Source organism: Amblyraja radiata, chromosome 6 (genome assembly GCF_010909765.2).
Source record: "Amblyraja radiata isolate CabotCenter1 chromosome 6, sAmbRad1.1.pri, whole genome shotgun sequence".
Taxonomy (NCBI): domain Eukaryota; kingdom Metazoa; phylum Chordata; class Chondrichthyes; order Rajiformes; family Rajidae; genus Amblyraja; species Amblyraja radiata.
Genome location: NC_045961.1, coordinates 94,394,273 through 94,416,873, shown reverse-complemented (window position 1 = coordinate 94,416,873; position 22,601 = coordinate 94,394,273). Strand labels below are relative to the sequence as shown.

Here is a 22,601-nt window from a genome sequence, read left to right as displayed (position 1 = left end):
ATTAAAACCGGCCTCGACTAAAAATAGGTTGCCGTTTTAAAAATCGATAATTTTTTAGTCGCAGGTCTAGTCGAAGCCGGTTTTCGTCATAGTCGAGGAAGGTTTTCAACATATGCGTGGGAGGTGGTAGGAGGTTGCAGGTCACCTCGACCTTGATTTTTTTTGGGTGGCGGGCAAGGTCACCAGAGGTTGCTGTTTAGGTCTCCTAAGTGGGACAGGGGCTTTACTCCTTATTCTAGTTTATCTTATGCTTATCTTATTATTCTCAAGATCTTTTTCTTGATTTTTAGTCATAGAGTCAAGCAGCATGGAAACAGGCCCTTTGCTCCAACTTGCCCACGACTACCAACATGCCCCATCTACATGAGTTCTACCTCTTGACGTTTGGCCCATATCTTTCTAAACCTATCCGATCCATGTGCCTGGCCAAATGTTCTTTTGAAGGGCGGTCATGGTGGCGCAGCGGTAGAGTTGCTGCCTTACAGCGAATGCAGCGCCGGAGACCCGGGTTCGATCCCAACTACGGGTGCTGTCTGTACGGAGTTTGTACGTTCTCCCCGTGACCTGCGTGGGTTTTCTCCGGGATCATCGGTTTCCTCCCACACTCCAAAGACGTACTGGTTTGTAGGTTAATTGGCTTGGTAAATATAAAAATTGTCCCTAGTGTGTGTAGGATAGTGTTAATGTGCGGGGATCGCTGGTCGGCGCGGACCCGGTGGGCCAAAGGGCCTGTTTCCGCGCTGTATCTCTAAACTAAACTAAACTAAATGTTGTGATAGTACCTGCCTCAACTACCTTCTCTGGCAGCTCAAATAATCTGCCGGAAATAGCAGGGGACCGCGGGTCAAAGGAGTTGGAGGAATTGAGTGAAATCCAGGTTAGCCGGGAAGTGGTGTTGGGTAAATTGAATGGATTAAAGGCTGATAAATCCCCAGGGCCAGATAGGCTGCATCCCAGAGTACTTAAGGAAGTAGCTCCAGAAATAGTGGATGCATTAGTAATAATCTTTCAAAACTCTTTAGATACTGGAGTAGTTCCTGAGGATTGGCGGGTAGCAAACGTAACCCCACTTTTTAAGAAGGGAGGGAGAGAGAAAACGGGGAATTACAGACCAGTTAGTCTAACATCGGTAGTGGGGAAACTGCTAGAGTCAGTTATTAAAGATGGGATAGCAGCACATTTGGAAAGTGGTGAAATCATTGGACAAAGTCAGCATGGATTTACAAAAGGTAAATCATGTCTAACGAATCTTATAGAATTTTTCGAGGATGTAACTTGTAGCGTGGATAGGGGAGAACCAGTGGATGTGGTGTATCTGGACTTCCAGAAGGCTTTCGACAAGGTCCCACATAAGAGATTAGTATACAAACTTAAAGCACACGGCATTGGGGGTTCAGTATTGATGTGGATAGAGAACTGGCTGGCAGACAGGAGGCAAAGAGTAGGAGTAAACGGGTCCTTTTCACAATGGCAGGCAGTGACTAGTGGGGTACCGCAAGGCTCAGTGCTGGGACCCCAGCTATTTACAATATATATTAATGATCTGGATGAGGGAATTGAAGGCAATATCTCCAAGTTTGCGGATGACACTAAGCTGGGGGGCAGTGTTAGCTGTGAGGAGGATGCTAGGAGACTGCAAGGTGACTTGGATAGGCTGGGTGAGTGGGCAAATGTTTGGCAGATGCAGTATAATGTGGATAAATGTGAGGTTATCCATTTTGGTGGCAAAAACAGGAAAGCAGACTATTATCTAAATGGTGGCCGACTAGGAAAAGGGGAGATGCAGCGAGACCTGGGTGTCATGGTACACCAGTCATTGAAAGTGGGCATGCAGGTGCAGCAGGCAGTGAAGAAAGCGAATGGTATGTTAGCTTTCATAGCAAAAGGATTTGAGTATAGGAGCAGGGAGGTTCTACTGCAGTTGTACAGGGTCTTGTTGAGACCACACCTGGAGTATTGCGTACAATTTTGGTCTCCAAATCTGAGGAAGGACATTATTGCCATAGAGGGAGTGCAGAGAAGGTTCACCAGACTGATTCCTGGGATGTCAGGACTGTCTTATGAAGAAAGACTGGATAGACTTGGTTTATACTCTCTAGAATTTAGGAGATTGAGAGGGGATCTTATAGAAACTTACAAAATTCTTAAGGGGTTGGACAGGATAGATGCAGGAAGATTGCTCCCGATGTTGGGGAAGTCCAGGACAAGGGGTCACAGCTTAAGGATAAGGGGGAAATCCTTTAAAACCGAGATGAGAAGAACTTTTTTCACACAGAGAGTGGTGAATCTCTGGAACTCTCTGCCACAGAGGGTAGTCGAGGCCAGTTCATTGGCTATATTTAAGAGGGAGTTAGATGTGGCCATTGTGGCTAAGGGGATCAGAGGGTATGGAGAGAAGGCAGGTACAGGATACTGAGTTGGATGATCAGCCATGATCATATTGAATGGCGGTGCAGGCTCGAAGGGCCGAATGGCCTACTCCTGCACCTAATTTCTATGTTTCTATGTTTCTATTCCATACACCCACCATCCTTTGTGTGAAAAAATGTTGTCCCTCAGGTGCCTATTACATGTTTCCCCACCTCACCTTAAACCTGTGTCCTCTGGTTCTTGATTCTAGTTCCCTGCATCTCATTTCTGATCATTATTTTTTTTGTCATTCCAAACATAATTTTTCAAGTACTTCCTTTTAGATTTTAGACTTTTACCTGAAATGCTTAGTTGACTAAGTCATGTGAAATCTGCTTCATTTTCACATTTTTGGACTGGTGTCTAAATTTGTCATTGAAGTGCCTTTCTGTAATGCAATAAATCTGTAAACAAACTTCCACAGTCAGAATTTAAAGCGAAAATCAAACAGATATTGAGGCATACCACAGAGTAGACTTGCAGACGTAGAATAATACACGTAATACTATTTCAAGTTTACCCTGAGGCTGCACCTCAGGCTTCTTAGCTGATATTGATGGTTCTCAGATTCTGATCTCCTCAATATCCTTCTCGTATTCCATAATACACTGCAGTGGCACAGCGGTAGAGTTGCTGCCTTATAGCGCTTGCAGCACCAGAGACGCGGGTTCGATCCCGACTACGGGTGCTGTCTGTACGGAGTTTGTACGTTCTGCCCGTGACCTGCGTGGGTTTTCTCCGAGATCTTCGGTTTCGTTCCACACTCCAAAGACGTACAGGTTTGTAGGTTAATTGGCTTGGGCTTGTATACTTGGGATAAGTGTAAATTGTCCCTAGTGTGTATAGGATCGTGGTAATGTGCGGGGATCGCTGGTTGGAGCGAACTCGGAGGGCCGAAGGGCCTGTTTCCGGCCGTATCTCTAAATTAAAAAAATACAGGGGTGAAGAAAGCACCGCCCCACAAAATAAGTCAAACCATTTTTTGACATCATTCAGTGCAATCACCCAGGCCAAAGTTCCTCATGTGGAGATGGCTCCAAAGATTGTTATTAGACAATAGACAATAGACAATAGACAACAGGCAATAGGTGCAGGAGTGGGCCATTCGGCCCTTCGAGCCAGCACCACCATTCACTGTGATCATGGCCGATCATCCACACTCAGTTCCCCATTCCTGCCTTTTCCCCATATCCCTTGACTGCTATCTTTAAGAGTTCTATCCAACTCTTTATTGAAAGCATACAGAGAATTGGCCTCCACTGCCTTCTGAGGCAGAGAATTCCACAGATTCACAACCCTCTGTGTGAAAAAAGTGTTTCCTCATCTTCGTTATAAATGGCTTACCCCTCATTCTGAAACTGTGGCCCCTGATTTTGGACTCCCCCAACGTCGGGAACATGGTTCCTGCGTCTAGTGTGTCCAAACCCTTAATAATTCTATATGCTTCAATGATCCCCTCTCATCCTTGTAAATTCCAGAGTATACAAGCCCAGACGCTCCATTCTTTTTTATTTTATTTTATTTAACCTTTATTTAACCAGGAGAAGTCTCATTGAGATTAAAAATCTCTTTTACAAGAGAGTCCTGGCCAAGACAGGCAGCAGCACAGTTCCACAACATCTATCAACATATGACAGCACAGAGCTGGATGCAGAGATGCCCTCTTTAAATCTTCCATTCAAATCTGTGACACGATGGCTGGTTGAGATGCTCCCATACAACTCCGGCAACGTACGTTCAGTTCTGACGCCCGATTCTGTCTGTGCACATTTTGGACAATAGACAATAGACAATAGGTGCAGGAGTAGGCCATTTGGCCCTTCGAGCCAGCACCGCCATTCACTGTGATCATGGCTGATCATCCCCAATCAGTACCCCGTTCCTGCCTTCACCCCTTATCCCCTGACTCTGTTATTTTAAGAGCCCTATCTAGCTCTCTCTTGAAAGCATCCAGAAAACCGGCTTCCAGTGGCACAGAATTCCACAGACGTTTTCCCCTGTGTTTTTTTTTTGTTTTTTCTGCATGCTCCAGTTTCTTCCCACATCTGCTGGGACCATCGTAACATTTAAGAAACATTTGGCCAGGTACATGGATAGGACAGATTCAGAGCGATATGAGCCACATGCAGTCAGGTGGGACTAGTGTAGATGGGACATGTTGGTTGGCATGAGCAAGTTGGACCGAAGGGCCTGTTTTCACACTGTATGACACCATGAGTGTAGTCCAACTAAAGGGCATTTGGTTTGGCTGGATAATTGCCCTTGTAAATTGTCCCTAATGAGGTGGAATCTGGGTGCATTGTCTAGAAGTTGGTGAGAATGGGTTAGGTACGATAAGTTGATACGTGATTATTACAGTTCTTGGTGGTCCTGTTTCTGTACTGTATCTCTCTACGATACAATATATTTTATTTTGAGTTTAAGAAGGAACTGCAGATGCTGGAAAATCGAAGGTACACAAAAAAGGTGGAGAAACTCAGCGGGAGCAGCAGCATCTATGGAGCGAAGGAAATAGGCAACGTTTCGGCCCGAAACGTTGCCTATTTCCTTCGCTCCATAGATGCTGCTGCACCCGCTGAGTTTCTCCAGCTTTTTCGTGTATTTTATTTTGAGGTTTTTCTTTTAACGTTTTGACACGTATTCCCAATATTCAATTTTGACACATAATATCCCAATATTCAATCTACAGCTCATTGCACAGTCACTTAGGTTAAAAAATCACTAATCTATAAAATCTCACAGGTCAAACATAAAAGGACTGCATGAGATCTCCCGTGGCACTGCGTGGAAACGATGAACTGAAGATGCTGGTTTATACCAAAGATAGATGCAAAGTGCTGGAGTAACTCAGCAGGTCAGGCCGCATCTCGGGAGAAAGAGGATGGGTGACGTTATGGTTGAGACCCTTCTTCTGACAGAAAGCACCATCGCTGACCTTTGTGCCTTTCTGGATTTAGTTGTCATATTATTCCATCATCGTAGATAAACCTCCATCTTCCATCGGTGATCCATCAGTTATAGTTGCATTAGTCTATGGATCAGTCAATGGCAGGAATAACTTGTCAAGTCAAAATCTCCCCCACAAAAACCAAGGAGGCCTTCTGTTGGCCTGTATTATGCTCCACCACTAACTTAAATGGGATAGTTTCATTTGGTCTGGAGATACAGTGCAGAAACAGTCCCTTCGGCCCATCGAGTCAGTGCCGACCAGCGATCCCCGCACTCTAACACTAAAGGGCCTGTCCCACCAGCATGCACCTGCATGCGGCAAGCGCGACCTAACGTGGTCGCTTGAGCCGTACGGCCTCGCGGGGCCGGTCCCACTTCGATCGCCGGAGCCGTATGGGGTTGTGGGGAGCTGGTCCCGACATCGTGCGGGGCTCCGAAAAACTGACTGTGTTCAAAAGGTCCGCTCGGCAACGGCCTGCCGACCCGCAGCGTCTCGACAGGCGTGCGCAGCGTCTCGACACCGTACGCAGCGCCTTGACGCCGTACGTCACTCGCGAACTTCCCGCGGACTTCGCCCGAACTTCACGTCACTCACTCGACCTCCGCGCGGCCCCCGCTTCCAGTTTGGTCGCGCTTGCCGCATGCTGGTCGCATGCTGGTGGGACCGGCCCTGTACGGGGATCACTCGACCTCCGTGCGACCCCCGCTTCCGGTTTGGTCGCGCTTGCCGCATGCAGGTCGCATGCTCGTGGGACAGGCCCTTAACCTACACACACTAGGGACAATTTTACAACTTTACCAAGGCAAGTAGCCGACAAACCTGTGTGTCTTTGGAGCGTGGGACAAAACCGGAGTTCCCAGGGAAAGCTCACGGGGAGAACTGACAAACTAGGTACAGACAGCACCTGTAGTCGGGATTGAAGTCAGGTCCCTGGTGCAGCAAGACAGCAACTCTACTGCTGCACCACTGTGCCACCCTAGACTCAGAACAGATATGTCAGGTCACAGCTCTGTGGTAGAATTATGTTTTCAACGTGATGTGCAACCTCATTTCTCAACATATCCCTCAGTCAGGTCCAGAGGCCGAATGCTATTTCGGTAAGAAGATCAGAATGGCATACTGAGAGCACCACGAGGTCTATCTTAAAAAATATAAGTCACCAATCTGACAAGGCAGTAACACAGGACTACTTTTGCACGGTGAACAGCAAAAAAACATAATACAATGGGCAGGGTTATTTTACATGTTTTCTAATGATATGGCAGAGTAGGGTACTGAGTCGGCTGGGTCTCTATTCCTTGGAGCGCAGGAGGATGAGGGGTGATCTTATAGAGGTGTATACGATCATGAAAGGAATAGATCGGGTAGATGCACAGAGTCTCTTGACCAGTGTAGGTGAATCGAGGCCCGGAGGACATAGGTTTAAGGTGAGGGGTAGCCTTTTCACACATAGGGTGGTGGGTGTATGAAACAAGCTGCCAGAGGAGGTAGTTGAGGCAGCGAATATCCCAACATTTAAGAAGCATTTAGACAGGTACATGGATAGGACAGGTTTGGGGGGATATGGACCAAACTCTGGCAGGTGGGACTAGTGTAGCCGGGGCATGTTGGCTGTTGTGGGCAAGTTGGGCCGAATGATCTGTTTCCACACTGTATCACTCTATGACTGAATGGCAGGAAACCATATCAGCTCTGAGAGTAGTCCCATTCATTAATTCATTCATTTCCCTTTAACCTGTTCCTCTCACATGCTCATCAATGTCAATCTGATAGTCCTACCATCTGGGGTCCATTTAAAGTGGCCGATGAAACCATCAACCAGCAAGTCTTTGGAATGCGGGAGGATACTGGAGGAAACCCACACAGCCACAGGGAGAGCACGCACGCAAACTCCACACAAACAGAAGGCAGACAAAAAATGCTGGAGAAACTCAGTGGGTGAGGCAGCATCCATGGAGAGGAGGAAAAGGCGACGTTTCAGGTCGAGACCCTTCTTCAGACCCTTCTTCAGCATTTTTTGTCTACCTTCAATTTTTACCAGCATCTGCAGTTCTTTCTTAAACACCACACAAACAAAGATCAGGATCAAACGTGTAGGAAAGAACTGCAAGTGCTGGTTTAAATCGAAGGCAGACACAAAATGCTGGAGTAACTCAGCGGGACGGGCAACATCTCTGGAGAGAAGAAATGGGTGACGTTTTGGGTCGAGACTGAGGGAGGGTCATTTCTTCTCTCCAGAGATGCTGCCTGTCCCGTTGAGTTACTCCAGCATTTTGTGTCAACCTTCGGGTTCAGGATCAAACCTGAATTGAAGATGTCAGGTAGCAGCACGACCTGTTTAACACCACCATATCGTTCTCCTCCCTTATATAATTCTACAACCAACTGATCATACAATTGATTTATTATTGAGTATAGAGTTGGGATGTGAAGCTACAATTACATCAGACATTAGTGAGGACATATTTAGAGTATTGCGTTCAGTTTATTCACCATGTTATAGGAAAGAGCTGTCAAGCCTTAAAGTCTTTTTTTTTCCCCTTTGTACTTAAAAAAAAAAATTTCGTTTAGAAATACAGCACAGAAACAGGCCCTTTGGCCCACTGAGTCCACGCCGACCAGCGATCCCCACACACTAACACTATCCTACACACACTAGGGGCAATTTACAATTTTTACCAAGCCAATTAGCATCTAAACCTGTATTTCTTTGGAGTGTGGGAGGAAACCAGAGCACCCGGAGCAAACCCACGCAGGTCACAGGGAGAAGGTACAAACTCCATACAGACAAAGCACCCGTAGTCAGAATTGAACCCTGGTCTCTGGTGCTGTAAGGCAGCAACTCTAACCGCTGCTCCACTGTGTCACCCCTTCTGCAACCTCCATCTGCTCTGCAGCCCTCTGAGATGCCCTTTGCACACAATCCTGGTCTAATGTGCAATTTAGTACTTCGGCAGTGGAGACCATCTTGACTGTGCCATCTTCAATCTCATTGCATCACCAGTGGTGGCCGCACTATTAGCCGCCAAAGTCCTGAACTCTAGAGGTCTACCTTGCCCTCTGCCTTGTTTGAAAATTCCTCTTAAATCCACTTTCCATGTTTGCATCATATCACCATTAAGTCAACAGCTGGTAGAGTTGCTGCCTCACAGCACCAAAGACCCATGTTCGACCCAGACCTCGGGTGCTATCTGTGCGGTGTTTGCAACCTTCTCCCTGTGATTGCATAGGTTTGCTCCTGGTGCTCTGGTTTACTCCTATAGCCCAGGCTCACTGTATGTAAATGGTCTCTGTAAATTGCCCCTGGTGTGTAAGGAGTGGATGTGGAAGTGGGATAACATCGAACTAGTGTGATCGATGGTCGGTTTGCTGAAGGGCCTGTTTCCATGTGGTCGTTCAACCACGTGTGGTGCCAGCGCAATAACCTGGCCCTCAACACCAGCAAAACCAAAGAACTGATTGTGGACTTTGGAAGGGGTAGGATGGGGACCCACAGTCCCATTTATATCAACGGGTCGATGGTGGAAAGGGTCAAGAGCTTCAAATTCCTGGGCGTGCACATCTCTGAAGATCTCTCCTGGTCCGAGAACACTGATGCAATTATCAAGAAAGCACATCAGCGCCTCTACCTCCTGAGAAGATTACGGAGAGTCGGTTTGTCAAGGAGGACTCTCTCTAACTTCTACAGGTGCACAGTCGAGAGCATGCTGACCGGTTGCATCGTGGCTTGGTTTGGCAACTTGAGCGCCCTGGAGCGGAAAAGACAACAAAAAGTAGTAAACACTGCCCAGTCCATCATCGGTTCTGACCTCCCTTCCATCGAGGGGATCTATCGCAGTCGCTGCCTCAAAAAGGCTAGCAGTATCATCAAGGACCCACACCATCCTGGCCACACACGCATCTCCCCATAACATAGAAACATAGAAACATAGAAAATAGGTGCAGGAGTAGGCCATTCGGCCCTTCGAGCCTGCACCGCCATTCAATATGATCATGGCTGATCATCCAACTCAGTATCCTGTACCTGCCTTCTCTCCATACCCCCTGATCCCTTTAGCCACAAGGGCCACATCTAACTCCCTCTTAAATATAGCCAATGAACTGGCCTCAACTACCTTCTGCGGGAGAGAATTCCAGAGATTCACCACTCTCTGTGTGAAAAAAGTTTTCCTCATCTCAGTTCTAAAAGATTTCCCCCTTATCCTTAAACTGTGACCCCTTCAGGTAACCTTCAGGTAGAAGGTACAGGAGCCTGAAGACTGCAACGTCCAGGTTCAGGAATAGCTACTTCCCCACAGCCATCAGGCTATTAAACTCAACTCAAATAAAACTGAACATTAATAGCCCATTATCTGTTTATTTGCACTTTATGTTTATTTATTCATGTGTGTATATATTTATATAATGGTATCTGGACACACTGATCTGTTCTGTATTCATGCCTGCTATATTCTGTTGTTCTGGATTTCATTGTCCCATCTGGGACACATTGCAAGAAACTCTCTTGAAACTTGAATCTTGAATACTGGTTTAAACCTAAGATAGACACAAAATGCTGGAATAACTCAGCGAGGCAGGCAGCATGAAGGAGGGTGTCTGCACTCCTCATGATGTTGCTGTTGAAGGCAAGTTGTTGTTTTGATACAGTTCTCTCAGGCATTTTACTGCCTCTCTTGAAGTGCCATTTTGAACCGTTGGATCACAGCAGGCAGGAATAGATAGTGGATCAGATTAAACAAAATCTTTAGTTTATTTTAGAGATACAGCATGGAAGTAGGCACTTCGGCCCATCGAGTGCGTGCCAATCAGCGTTCACGCATACACTAGTTCTCCTACACACTAGGGGTCATTTATAGAGGCCAATTAACTTACAAACCTACGGGTCATTACAAGGTGAACCAGAGCACCCGGAGAAAACCCACATGATCACAGGGAGAACGTACAAACTCCGTACAGATAGCACCTGTAGTCAGGATCAAACCCGGGTCTTTGGCGGTCTGAGGCAGTGCCACTGTGCCACTGTGCCACCCCTGTGAATCTGTGAAATCACTTAGAATAACAGCAACACACTTAATTTTATTTTCTTAACATAGAAACATAGACATAGAAACATAGAAAATAGGTGCAGGAGTAGGCCATTCGGCCCTTCGAGCCTGCACCGCCATTCAATATGATCATGGCTGATCATCCACAGTATCCTGTACCTGCCTTCTCTCCATACCCCCTGATCCCTTTAGCCACAAGAACCACATCTAACTCCCTCTTAAATATAGCCAATGAACTGGCCTCAATTACCTTCTGCGGCAGAGAGTTCCAGAGATTCACCACTCTCTGTGTGAAAAATGTTTTTTTCATCTCGGTCCTAAAAGATTTCCCCCTTAACCTTAAACTGTGACCCCTTGTTCTGGACAGTTTTTTAACAAATGGTGCATAGACACTCCACTGACTCTCAGTCTGAAGAAGGGTCTCGACCCGAAACGGCACCCATCCCTTCTCTCCAGAGACGCTGCCCGTCCCGCTGAGTTACTCCAGTGCCTAACTTCGGTGTAAACCAGCATCTGCAGTTCCTTCCTACCCTCATGCTCAGTTTGATTTAAATCATTTGCACCGAATGATACAACAAGCAGGTCGACAGGTGCCAGGGGTTATGGGGAGAAGGCTGGAGAATGGGGTTTGGAAGGAGAGATGGGTCAGCCACGATTGAATGTCGGAATGGACTCGATAGACCGAATGGCCTAATTCTGCTCCTAGCACTTGGGAACTTATGACACTCTCTGTCATTTAGCACTGGTGACCAAAGTTAAATTCACTTCAGAGCCCAGGGTTGTGACTCATTGCCACCCACTCAAGGACAGGAACTCGATGACAATAATTGCTGGCCTTGACAGCAATCCCCTCACTTCTCAACTGAATACATTGTACGAACATTATCTCATTCTGTTCAAGGTTTAGTTAAATAGATTTTTTTTTTTTTTCAGTGGCTTTCCACCAATGGAGAAAATAGCTTGCAAGGCACCTACTGTCTCTCAGCAGGCACTCTGAATAGAGGGACTCCCTGTCTGAACCAACCCTCTTTTTTATAGTTTAGTTCAGAGTTACAGCGCGGAAACAGGCCCCTCTGCCCAGCGATTCCGCGCCGCCCAGCGATGCCCACACACTAACTCTATCCTACACACACACACTAGGGACAATTTCACAATTCTACGAAGCCTATAGTTTAGTTTAGTTTAGAATAACAGCACGGAAATAGGCCCTTTGGCCCACCACGTCCGCTCCGACCAGCGATCCCCGTACATTAAGGCTACCCTACAATTTGTACCTTGATACCCAAGCCAATTAACCTCGAAACATGTACGTCTTTAGAGTGTGGGAGGAAACCGGAGATCTCGGGGATAACCCACACAGGTCACAAGGAGAACGTACAAACTCCATATAGACAAGCGCCCGTAGTCAGGATCGAACCAAGGTCTCGGGCGCTGTATGGCAGTAACTCTGCCACTACGCCACTGTGCCGCCATGCTAAGCCAAAAACTGCCAAGATACTTCCAAGGGAGATATATGACAGACAGATAGACAGGAAAGATTTGGAGAGATATGGGACAAATGCAGGCAGGTGGGACTAGCATAATGGGGCATCTCTGTCGCCATGGATAATTCGGGCCGAAGGGCCTGTTTCCGTGCTGTGGTACTTTGTGACTCTATGATGCTTTACTCTTCGACACAAGGAACTGCAGATGCTGAAATCCTGTGTGGAATGGGAGGCGCGGTGGCGCAGCGGTAGAGTTGCTGCCTTGCAGCGCCAGAGACCCGGGTCCGCTCCTGACTACGGATCCTGGTTGTACGGAGTTTGCACGTTCTCCCTGTTATCTGCGTGGGCTCCGGTTTTCTTCCACACTCCAAAGACGCACAGGTTTGCAGCTTAATTGGCTTTGGTAAACAAAATGTGTGAATTGTCCCGAGTCTGTGGGATATGGCTAGTGTGCGGGGATCGCTGGTCGGCGTGGACTCGGGCAGCCACGGGGCCTGTTTCAGCGCTGTATCTCTAAACCAAACACAACGTGCGGGAGGAACTCGGCAAGGTTCAGGCAGCATCTCTAGAGACTGCGGATGGGTGACATTTTCGACCGGGACCCTTCTGATGAGTTAGTCCAGCGTCTTGTATCTACCGCTCCTCACCCTGCTCCTGGGAGCATTGGATCAGAAGAATGAGCCTTTTAATCTCCAGTACCAAACGTTGGGTGGCACAGTGCTGGAGCTGCTGCCCTCATAGCGCCAGAGACACGGGTTCGATCCTGAACTCGGGTGCTGTCTGTGTGGAGTTTGGCCATTCCCCCTGTGACCGCATGGATTTTCCTTGTGTTGTCCAGCCCCCCCCCCCCACCCCCACCCCCATTCCAAAGACGTGCAGGATTGTAAGTTAATTGGTTTCTGTAAAATTGCCCTTAGTATGGAGGACATGAAACCAGTGTAAACGGATGGTCGATGGTCAGCGTGGACTCGGTGATATTCTCGATACATTCCCCTCATTGACTTCAAAGGGATGAGTGTTGGGAAGTGAATAATTTTCTGCTGTTGGCCACAATTCTACTGCCTACTATCAGTGATGAACTTCTCCTTCTCATTCTGATTCTGGCATCTCATTGAAGAAATAAAAAAAACATTTGCATTACTGCCCATTGAACCATTTCAACAGCAGCATCTTCTGATCTGCATTAAAGCAAATCATTCTCTCGCTCCCTTTCTCATTTTCTCTCTCTCTCTCTCTCTCTCTCTCGCTTGCATGCTCTCTCTCTCTCCCACTCACTCATTCTCTCTCTTGTGCGCACTCTCTCACTCATGCTCTCTCTCTCGTTCTTTCCCTCTTGCATGCACCCTCTCTCTCTCGCTCCCCCCACACTCCCTCTCTCTCTCTCTCGCTCCCTTCAATCGCTCGCTATTCTCCATCACAGCCCTCTCCCGCTCTCTCTCTCTCCTCCCCGCCCTCCCTCTCCCCGCTCTCGCGCCGCGCAGCCGCTCTCTCGTCGCGCGCCGCGTCTCTGCTCTCGCCTCTCTCCTCGCTTCTCCGCCTCTCCTCTACAGCGCGACACACACCCACCAACACACACACACACCCACACCTCCTCTCTCGCGCCACAACACACACAACACACACACACAGCGCTCGCTCCACACACAACACACCACAACACACCACACAACACACACACGCGCTCACACACACACACACACACACGCCACACACACAACACACCACACCCACTCCGCACACACACACACACACACACACACACACACACACACACACGACACACACCCACAAACACACACACACGACACACACACACACACCACAACACACACCACACCACACAGGCGCCCGCCCACACACACACCCCACACTCGCCCACACACACACACACACACACACACCACACACAACACACACACCACACACACACACACACACACCACAACACAACTCTCCCTCACACACACACACACACTCGCCCTCACACAACACACACACACACACACACACACTACACATCACACCACACACACACACAACACACACACACACCACACACACACACACCACACACACTGCTCCCTCAACACCCACACACACACACTCTCCCTCACACACACACAACACACACACACACACTCTCCCTCACACACACACACACACACACACACACACACACCACACACACACACACACACACACACACTCTCCCTCACACACACACACACACACTCTCCCTCACACACACACACACACCACACACCAACACACCACAACACACACACACAACACACACTCTCCCGCACACCACACACATCTACCACACTCCTTCCCTCACACACACACACACACACACACACACACACACACACACACACACACACACACACACACCCTCTCCCACACACACACTATTCCCTCTTCCCCCCACCCTAGTGCTGCAGCAGATGGTGTCTGTATTCTGCGGGCTTCAGGCACAAATACAATAGTGCAGGGCAATGATGCATGAAAGAAACAAAAGAAACGAACACCAAATGATGTTCATCATTCTACTTGTATTTTAAAAATAACCAAACTGCTCAATGTCTGAGTCGTTCAGCAGTGCCTCAGATACTCCCTTACACAGCGTGACTGAATGGTGTGTTAACATCTACCCCCCACAGCTACCTGTTGTAAGCAGACTTCTTCAGCAGTGTTCATCTTTTATGCATGCCGCAGTTGTAATCCGTGTTCATGTACCTCTGACACAATGTGTTTTCCTTTAATCATTTACAAATCAGAATAAAATATGACAGACCGCTGCTTTAGCTCCCTCACTCAGAGTATGAGTGATATAGTTTCCATTCATTGGAAATCCCCATGTCTCTCACATGCCAGCGGTAAGAATATCGATTTCTCTAACTTCAAGTAGCCTTTGCATTCCCTCTCTCTCTCCATCCCTCCCCCACCCTAGACGTCCTGCCAGTTTCACTGTTCGTGTCCATTCATTATCACCCCATTCCACGGCCAACAATGGACCATTGTGGGCTCCACCCTTCTTGAGTCAGCTCTGATATGTTTCAGACCTCTCCTCCGGAACCTCAGTCTGAAGAAGGGTCTCCACCCGAAACGTCACCTGTTCCTTTTCTCCAGAGATGCTGCCTGTCCCGCTGAGTCACTCCAGCTTGTTGATGTTTATCCCCATATAGAAACATAGAAACATAGAAATTAGGTGCAGGAGTAGGCCATTCGGCCCTTCGAGCCTGCACCGCCATTCAATATCATCAGGGCTGATCATCCAACTCAGTATCCTGTACCTGCCTTCTCTCCATACTCCCTGATCCCTTTAGCCACAAGGGCCACATCTAACTCCCTCTTAAATATGGCCAATGAACTGGCCTCAACTACCTTCTGTGGCAGAGAATTCCACAGATTCACCACTCTCTTTATTGTTGCGATACTGAAGAAAGGAAATAAATCCAATGACTGCAGTGGATATTGATTTGAAAGCACTCTTGTCCAGTACAGGATAACAAGAACCAACCAAGAACCGAGTAAAGTGGTGAAATACCTAAGGGCCGACTTCATATTTCTTTAGGACAGTCTTCATCTCACAGCTTGTAGCCTCGTATCACCTCAGCCTTTCGAACTCGCTAGCATTTAGGAGATTGAGGGGGGATCTTATAGAAACTTACAATATTCTTAAGTGGTTGGACAGGCTAGATGCAGGAAGATTGTTCCCGATGTTGGGGAAGTCCAGAACAAGGGGTCACAGCTTAAGGATAAGGGGGAAATCCTTTAGGACCGAGATGAGAAAAACATTTTTCACACAGAGAGTGGTGAATCTCTGGAACTCTCTGCCACAGAAGGTAGTTGAGGCCAGTTCATTGGCTATATTTAAGAGGGAGTTAGATGTGGCCCTTGTGGCTAAAGGGATCAGGGGGTATGGAGAGAAGGCAGGTACAGGATACTGAGTTGGATGATCAGCCATGATCATATTGAATGGCGGTGCAGGCTCGAAGGGCCGAATGGCCTACTCCTGCACCTATTTTCTATGTTTCTATGTTTCTATGAACATTTGTTTGTAAATATTCTTCTGAATGTGACCCAGTAAATCCCTAGGTTGCGTTCGCTGCTCTCAGGAAGGGTGACAGAGGGGCGTCCAAGATTATCCTTGGCGCCATGACCTGAGGCCAGGTGAACATGGTCAAAGGTCCTGCTGCTGAGTCGTCTGCCAGGAGCAAAGACACTGCAGGAAGAGCAAAGAGGTCATTTTTAAGTGAAACTATGGGTCAAACGTTCCATGTTCAAGAGTATGGAACAAGCTGCCAGAGGAGGTAGTTGAGGCTGGGGCTATCCCAACATTTATGACACAGTTGGTTAGACAGGCACATGGATAGGACAGGTTTGGAGGGATGTGGCAGGTGGGACTAGTGTAGCTGGGACATGTTGGCCAGTGTGGGCAAGTCGGGCCGAAGAGCCTGTTTCCACACTGTAATGCCCCCTGCCCCACTTAGGAAACCTGAACGGAAACCTCTGGAGACTTAGCGCCCCACCCAAGGTTTCCGTGCGGTTCCCGGAGGTTGCAGGTGGTTGCCGGAGGTTGCAGGTAGTGGAAGCAGGTAGGGAGACTGACAAAAACCTCCGGGAACCGCACGGAAACCTTGGGTGGGGCGCAAAGTCTCCAGAGGTTTCCGTTCAGGTTTCCTAAGTGGGACAGGGCCATAAAACATTCTATGACTCTAAGACTCTAGTTCAATGCTGCTTTATTTTCCACATATGCAACTGCACAGAAAATTATTTTTTGCATATATTACACGTGCTGTTGGTGCCATGAATCAAAGTCCAAGGTCCAACGTCACCCATTCCTTCTCTCCGGCGATGCTGCCTCTCCCACTGAGTTACTCCAGCATTTTGTGTCTATCTTCGGTGTAAACCAGCATCTGCAGTTCCTTGCTACACAAAAATCTATCACCGCCTTAAAAATATCCATTGGATATGGATAAAAAGGAAACAGAGTGTTGCAAAAGCTCGGAATAGGAGCTAGGCAGAGGTTTATGAGGCAGTACATTTAATTCCAATGCTGATGTTAAAAACTTATATGGCAATCAAATATTTATTGCCTATTTAAAAACAAGGCTTCAACTTTCTGGTCCCAAAAATAGACCTCCTGTGTCACAAACATCGCTTCTTCCCCAGAGGTCTTGCTAATGACGTCGCTGAAGCCAGCTGATTGGCTTCAGCCCTTCTAAGCTAAGTTTGCAATTTCAGATGGACTTAACATGCAAATGAGCCGCTCTACACAACTGATATCTATTTGTATAATTTTATTTTCTATTCACACCTCAAGTTGTTCGCACTGTCATTTGTTGGATGATATCTTCCCGGGTGCGTTTTACTGTTTTAGTTTTGATCATTATTGTCGGTGACACGGTGGCACAGCGGTAGAGCTGCTGCTTTATGCCCCTGTCCCACTTAGGAAACCTGAACGGAAACCTCTGGAGATTTTGTGCCCCACCCAAGGTTTCCGTGCGGTTCCCGGAGGTTTCCATAGAAACATAGAAACATAGAAAATAGGTGCAGGAGTAGGCCATTCGGCCCTTCGAGCCTGCACCGCCATTCGATATGATCATGGCTGATCATCCAACTCCGTATCCTGTACCTGCCTTCTCTCCATACCCCCTGATCCCTTTAGCCACAAGGGCCACATCTAACTCCCTCTTAAATATAGCCAATAAACTGGCCTCAACTACCTTCTGTGGCAGAGAATTCCACAGATTCACCACTCTCTGTGTGAAAAATGTTTTCCTCATCTCGGTCCTAAAAGATTTCCCCCTTATCCTTAAACTGTGACCCCTTGTTCTGGACTTCCCCAACATCGGGAACAATCCGGAGGTTTTTGTCAGTCTCCCTACCTGCTCCCACTACCTGCAACCTCCGGCAACCACCTGCAACCTCCGGGAATCGCACGGAAACCTTGGGTGGGGCGCAAAGTCTCCAGAGGTTTCCGTTCAGGTTTCCTAAGTGGGACAGGGGCATAACAGCGCCACAGACCTGGATTCGATCCTGACTGCAGGTGCTACCTGTCCGCAGTTTGGACGTTCACCCCGTGACCTGCGTGGGTCTTGTCTGGGATCTCCGGTTTCCTCCCGCACTCTAGAGACGTACAGGTTTGTAGGTTAATTGGCTTCAGTAAAATTGTAAATTGCCCCCCCGTGTATGTAGGATAGTGGTAGAGTGCAGGGATCGAGGGTCGATGTGAACTCGGTGGGCCGAAGGGCCTGTTTCCGCGCTGTCTCCTTAAACTAAACTAAACTATTGTCATGTGTACCAAGGTACAATGAAAAGCTTTTTGTTGCTTGCTATCCAGTCAGCTAAAAGGTTATACATCATTACAATCAAGCCATCCACAGTGTACAGATACAGGATGAAGGGGAAAACGTTTAGTGGAAGACTAGACCAAGTGGGACCCGTTGGGCCCCATTCCCCGTTGCAATAATCCACCACTCACCCATTCCCCCAACGTAACCGGTTCCTCCAACACAATATTCCACCACTCACCAATAACCCCCAACTGCACAGGTTCAGCTCATTTCCCCTCATCCCCCAACACTCCCTCCCTCTCCTCTTCACTCTCCCTCTTCTCTCCCCTCTCCTCCTCCCCTCCTCCACTCCCTCCCTCACCTCTCCCTCCCCCACCTCTCCCTCCCTCTCCTTTCCAGAGCTCAAAGCCTTTACAAACTAAAGACATGCCACCAATTGAGGAATTATGTTTGGTGATCCGAGCCATGAAAAGTTGGGGCACAAGGGTCGTCTGTTTGGAGAAAATTAAAGATAAGAAGGAAGAAAACCAGAGAGGTATTTGTAAAAGAATGAGAAATTTAAAGTTGAGACCAGGAGTCAATGTGGTCAAGCTAGTGCTGGGTACAATGATCTACAATATCCTAGATCTCCATTCCCCTTGTCCTGTTTTCACACCTTACCATTCCTTATCTATACACTTCCTTATCTATGTACCTTCCACTCCCCTGACATCAGTCCGAAGAAGGGTGCTGACCCGAAATGTCATCCATTCCTTCTCTCCAGCGATGCGGCCTGTCCCGCTGAGTTACTCCAGCATTTTGTGTTGGTGTTGTCAATGCGTACGTAGACAATGGGTGGACAGGAATTTGAGAGTTAGCGAGAGAGACCGAGGGAGTTTTTACAGTGATGTGGTGAACATTTCAGCAGCAGAGGTATTGAAACAGATGTAATGCTGGCCGATTTTACAGCAAACAGCCTTGACCATGCCACAGCTATATGACCTGAGGTTCATTTCATTGTCTAATGTGACATTACAGAAAGTTTCAGCAAAAGGTAATAATGTATGACTGATGTATATGAAAAGTTTTTTTTACTATAATATGTAACTACATTTTATAATATGTCTACTTCTAATAAATAAATAAAAAAAAAAAAAAAAAAAAAAATAAAAAAAGTTTCAGCAAAAGGGATGGATTTGATAGATCATAGTTTTCCGTAATATTTTAGAGTTTAGAGATACAGCGTGGAATCAGGCCCTTTGGTCCATTGAGGCTGCGCCGACCAGCGATCACCCGTACGCTGGTTCTATCCTACGCACGCGGGGAAATTTACAGAGGCCAATTAACCTGCAAACCTGTGCGTCTTTGGAATGTGGGAAGAAAACAGAGCACCTGGAGAAAACCCACGCGGTCACAGGGAGAACGTACAAACTCTGCACAGACAGCACCCCTGTAGTCACAATCAAACCTGAGTCTCTGGCGCTGTAAAGCTGCAACTCTACAGCTGCGCCACTGTGTCCTATTTAGTGAGAGCACTTTTTTAACAAAATCATCCAAGACTATGGGACATGCGTGAATTTTTAAATTTTTTAAAAATATTTTTATTAGAAGCAATGTACATACATAATAATCATGGTATATAACATAATACATTTCATGCACAACTTCTTTTTTTTGATAGAAAAAAAAGAATGAAAAAAGAGAAGCTTGAGGATAGTAGTGATGTGTAGGGCGCAATAAGTGACGATTAATGATTGATATCTAGATAAATAGACTGCGTCCTTAGAAGTGTAGAAAAAAAAACCCCCGAAAATAAATGGGTCTTAAGAAAAGAAAGGAAATAAGAAGAAAATGCAAAAAAGATAAAGAAAGGGAATGTGCCTAATTCGTAACGTTACACATTACACGCCCCTCACCCAGTTCTAAAACGGTTACTTTCCAGGGTTGTGTTGCACCATATTATACTAGTAATAATTCAATGAAAGACGACCATATCTTGAAGAATTGTTCTGGTTTTCCTGCTAGAACAAGTCTCATTTCCTCAAGATGTAATATTTCCGACATATTTGTAGTCCACATTTTAAACGTTGGGATAGGTGCTTTTTTTCCAGAATTTAAGTATGAGTTTTTTTTGCCGTTATCAAACCATAGTTGAGGAAACATCTTTGTAATGACGTTAGCTCAGGACAGGCTTCCATTGCTCCGAAAATAATCAAATCTATGTTTGGGGACATGCGGTAATTGACGGTGTTTCCAAATGATTTAGCCAAGTGGCAATTATTAATGAGACGTTGGAAAGTCCAAGTGTGGGTGCCTGAGGAGGAACAGCAGAGAGAAAGGTTCAGGTCTTGGAAAAGAAGCCTTTGCTGGTGATTCTCTAGCTATGGCTGGTTGGATAAGAATGAAGTCAATACAACTTCAGTTGCACCAAACTGGATGATGGTGGAGAAGAGTTGGAGGAGAATGATGCTGTTGATATCTTAAAGGGCGGGGAGACATCGAGAAAGACTAGATTGGTCTGTCTTTTATCACAATCACATGGGAAGTCTAGTTTCAGCTTAGAGGTGCAGCACGGAAACAGGACATTCGGCCCGCAGAGTTCGTCCCGACCAGCGATCCCCGCACATTAACATTATCCTACACACACTAGGGACAATTTACACATACACCAAGCCAATTAACCAACAAACCAGTACGTCTTTGGAGTGTGGGAGGAAACCGGAGATCCCGGAGAAAACCCATGCAGGTCCCGGGGAGATCGTACAAACTCCGCACAGACAGTACCCGTAGTCAGGATCGAACCCGGGTCTCCGTTGCTGCAACGCTCTACCGCTGCGCCACCGTGCCACACTTAAAAGCCTTTGTGAGTTGAGTAAAAAAACATTTTGGTGCCGTGGCAGAGGCGATAGCTGCTGAATATCAGATGGGAGTCCATCAAATCTGGAAAGACTAATATGTCCATGTTGCAAATATGTGTTCGAGACTCTAGAAAAACACTTTTAACCTCATTGGGGTTTGCTTGAGGAAAAAAGTACAAATAATGAACAGTGACGGAAACACGTTTTCCTGTCACATCAGCAAAAATATGATATGTTTACAGCAAAGTGCAACCAACTCTTGAGAGAAAAAAAATATTTCTGCTGCTCTGTGTAACTTTTCCATTCCATCGCTGGTCAGCGCAGACTCGGTGGGCCGAAGGGCCTGTTTCTGCACTGTATCTCTAAACTAAATTAAAATGAAGGCTATTTCCCCAGAAACCTAAAATCCCAAGTTTTTACGCCTCTCCATCAACTAGAGTACAGCCGTTCCTAAATTTAGGAAATAAATGTGTTCCTAGGAAAATGTTTCATTAAGCGACGTGCAATAAATCAAAAAGGCTGGGCGAAAGGTGGTATTTTGGTTAGTGTATTCAAAGGGCAGCGAGAGCAGACTATTCGTCAAGTGAAAAATAGCTTTGTAAATTAATGGCGCATTCCCTAAAGCACCTAAGGAATTCTAATGAACATGGATAAATCAAGGAATACCTGTAAATGTCTGGAACGAGTCCCGGGAGAAGAATGGTGGGTTTGGACAAACTTAGATTGTTTTCTCTGGAATGTTGGAGGTTGAGGGGAAACCTCATAGAAGCCGTTATCAGGCAACTGAATCATCCTCAGTACAGGGTGTTGGTGAAACCACACCTGGAGTATTGTGTACAGTTTTGGTCTCCAAATCTGAGGAATGACATTCTTGCCTTAGAGGGAGTACAGAGAAGGTTCACCAGACTGATTCCTGAGATGTCAGAACTTTCATATGAAGAAAGACTGGATACTCGCTTGTACTCGCTAGAATTTAGGAGATTAAGTGGGGATCTTATAGAAACTTACAAAATTCTTAAGGGGTTGGACAGGCTAGATGCAGGAAGATTGTTCCCAATGTTGGGGAAGTCCAGGACAAGGGGTCACAGTTTAAGGATAAAGGGGAAATCTTTTAGGACCGAGATGAGAAAAACATTTTTCACACTGAGTCTCTGGAACTCTCTGCCACAGATGGTAGAGATGGTAGAGATGGCACAGAGACTCTGTGCATCTACCCGATCTATTCCTTTCATAATTTTATACACCTCAACAAGATCATCCCTCACGCTCATGCACTCCAAGGAATAGTGTACCAGCCTACTCAACCTCTCCCCATACCTGAGACCCTCTAGTCCTGGCACCATCCTCGTAAATCTTCTCTCTACCTCTTTCCTATAACATGGTGCCCAGAACTGAACACGGTACTCTAAATTCAGCCTCACCAAAATCTTGTACAACTGCAACTGTTTTCAAGGGCCTGTCCCACGAGCATGCGACTGCATGCGGCAAGCGCGACCTAACGTGGTCGCTTGAGCCCTACGGCCTCGCGGGGCCGGTCCCACTTCGATCGCCGGAGCCGTATGGAGTTGTGCGGA

The 22,601-nt window shown here is 46.9% G+C and overlaps 1 protein-coding gene across 1 annotated transcript in view; it reads left to right on the top strand.

Annotated features, from left to right (window-relative positions):
• The window catches only part of gabrb3 (gamma-aminobutyric acid type A receptor subunit beta3), a 345,776-nt gene that overhangs the window by 260,562 nt on the left and 62,613 nt on the right, over positions 1-22,601 (top strand). The window lies entirely within an intron of this gene.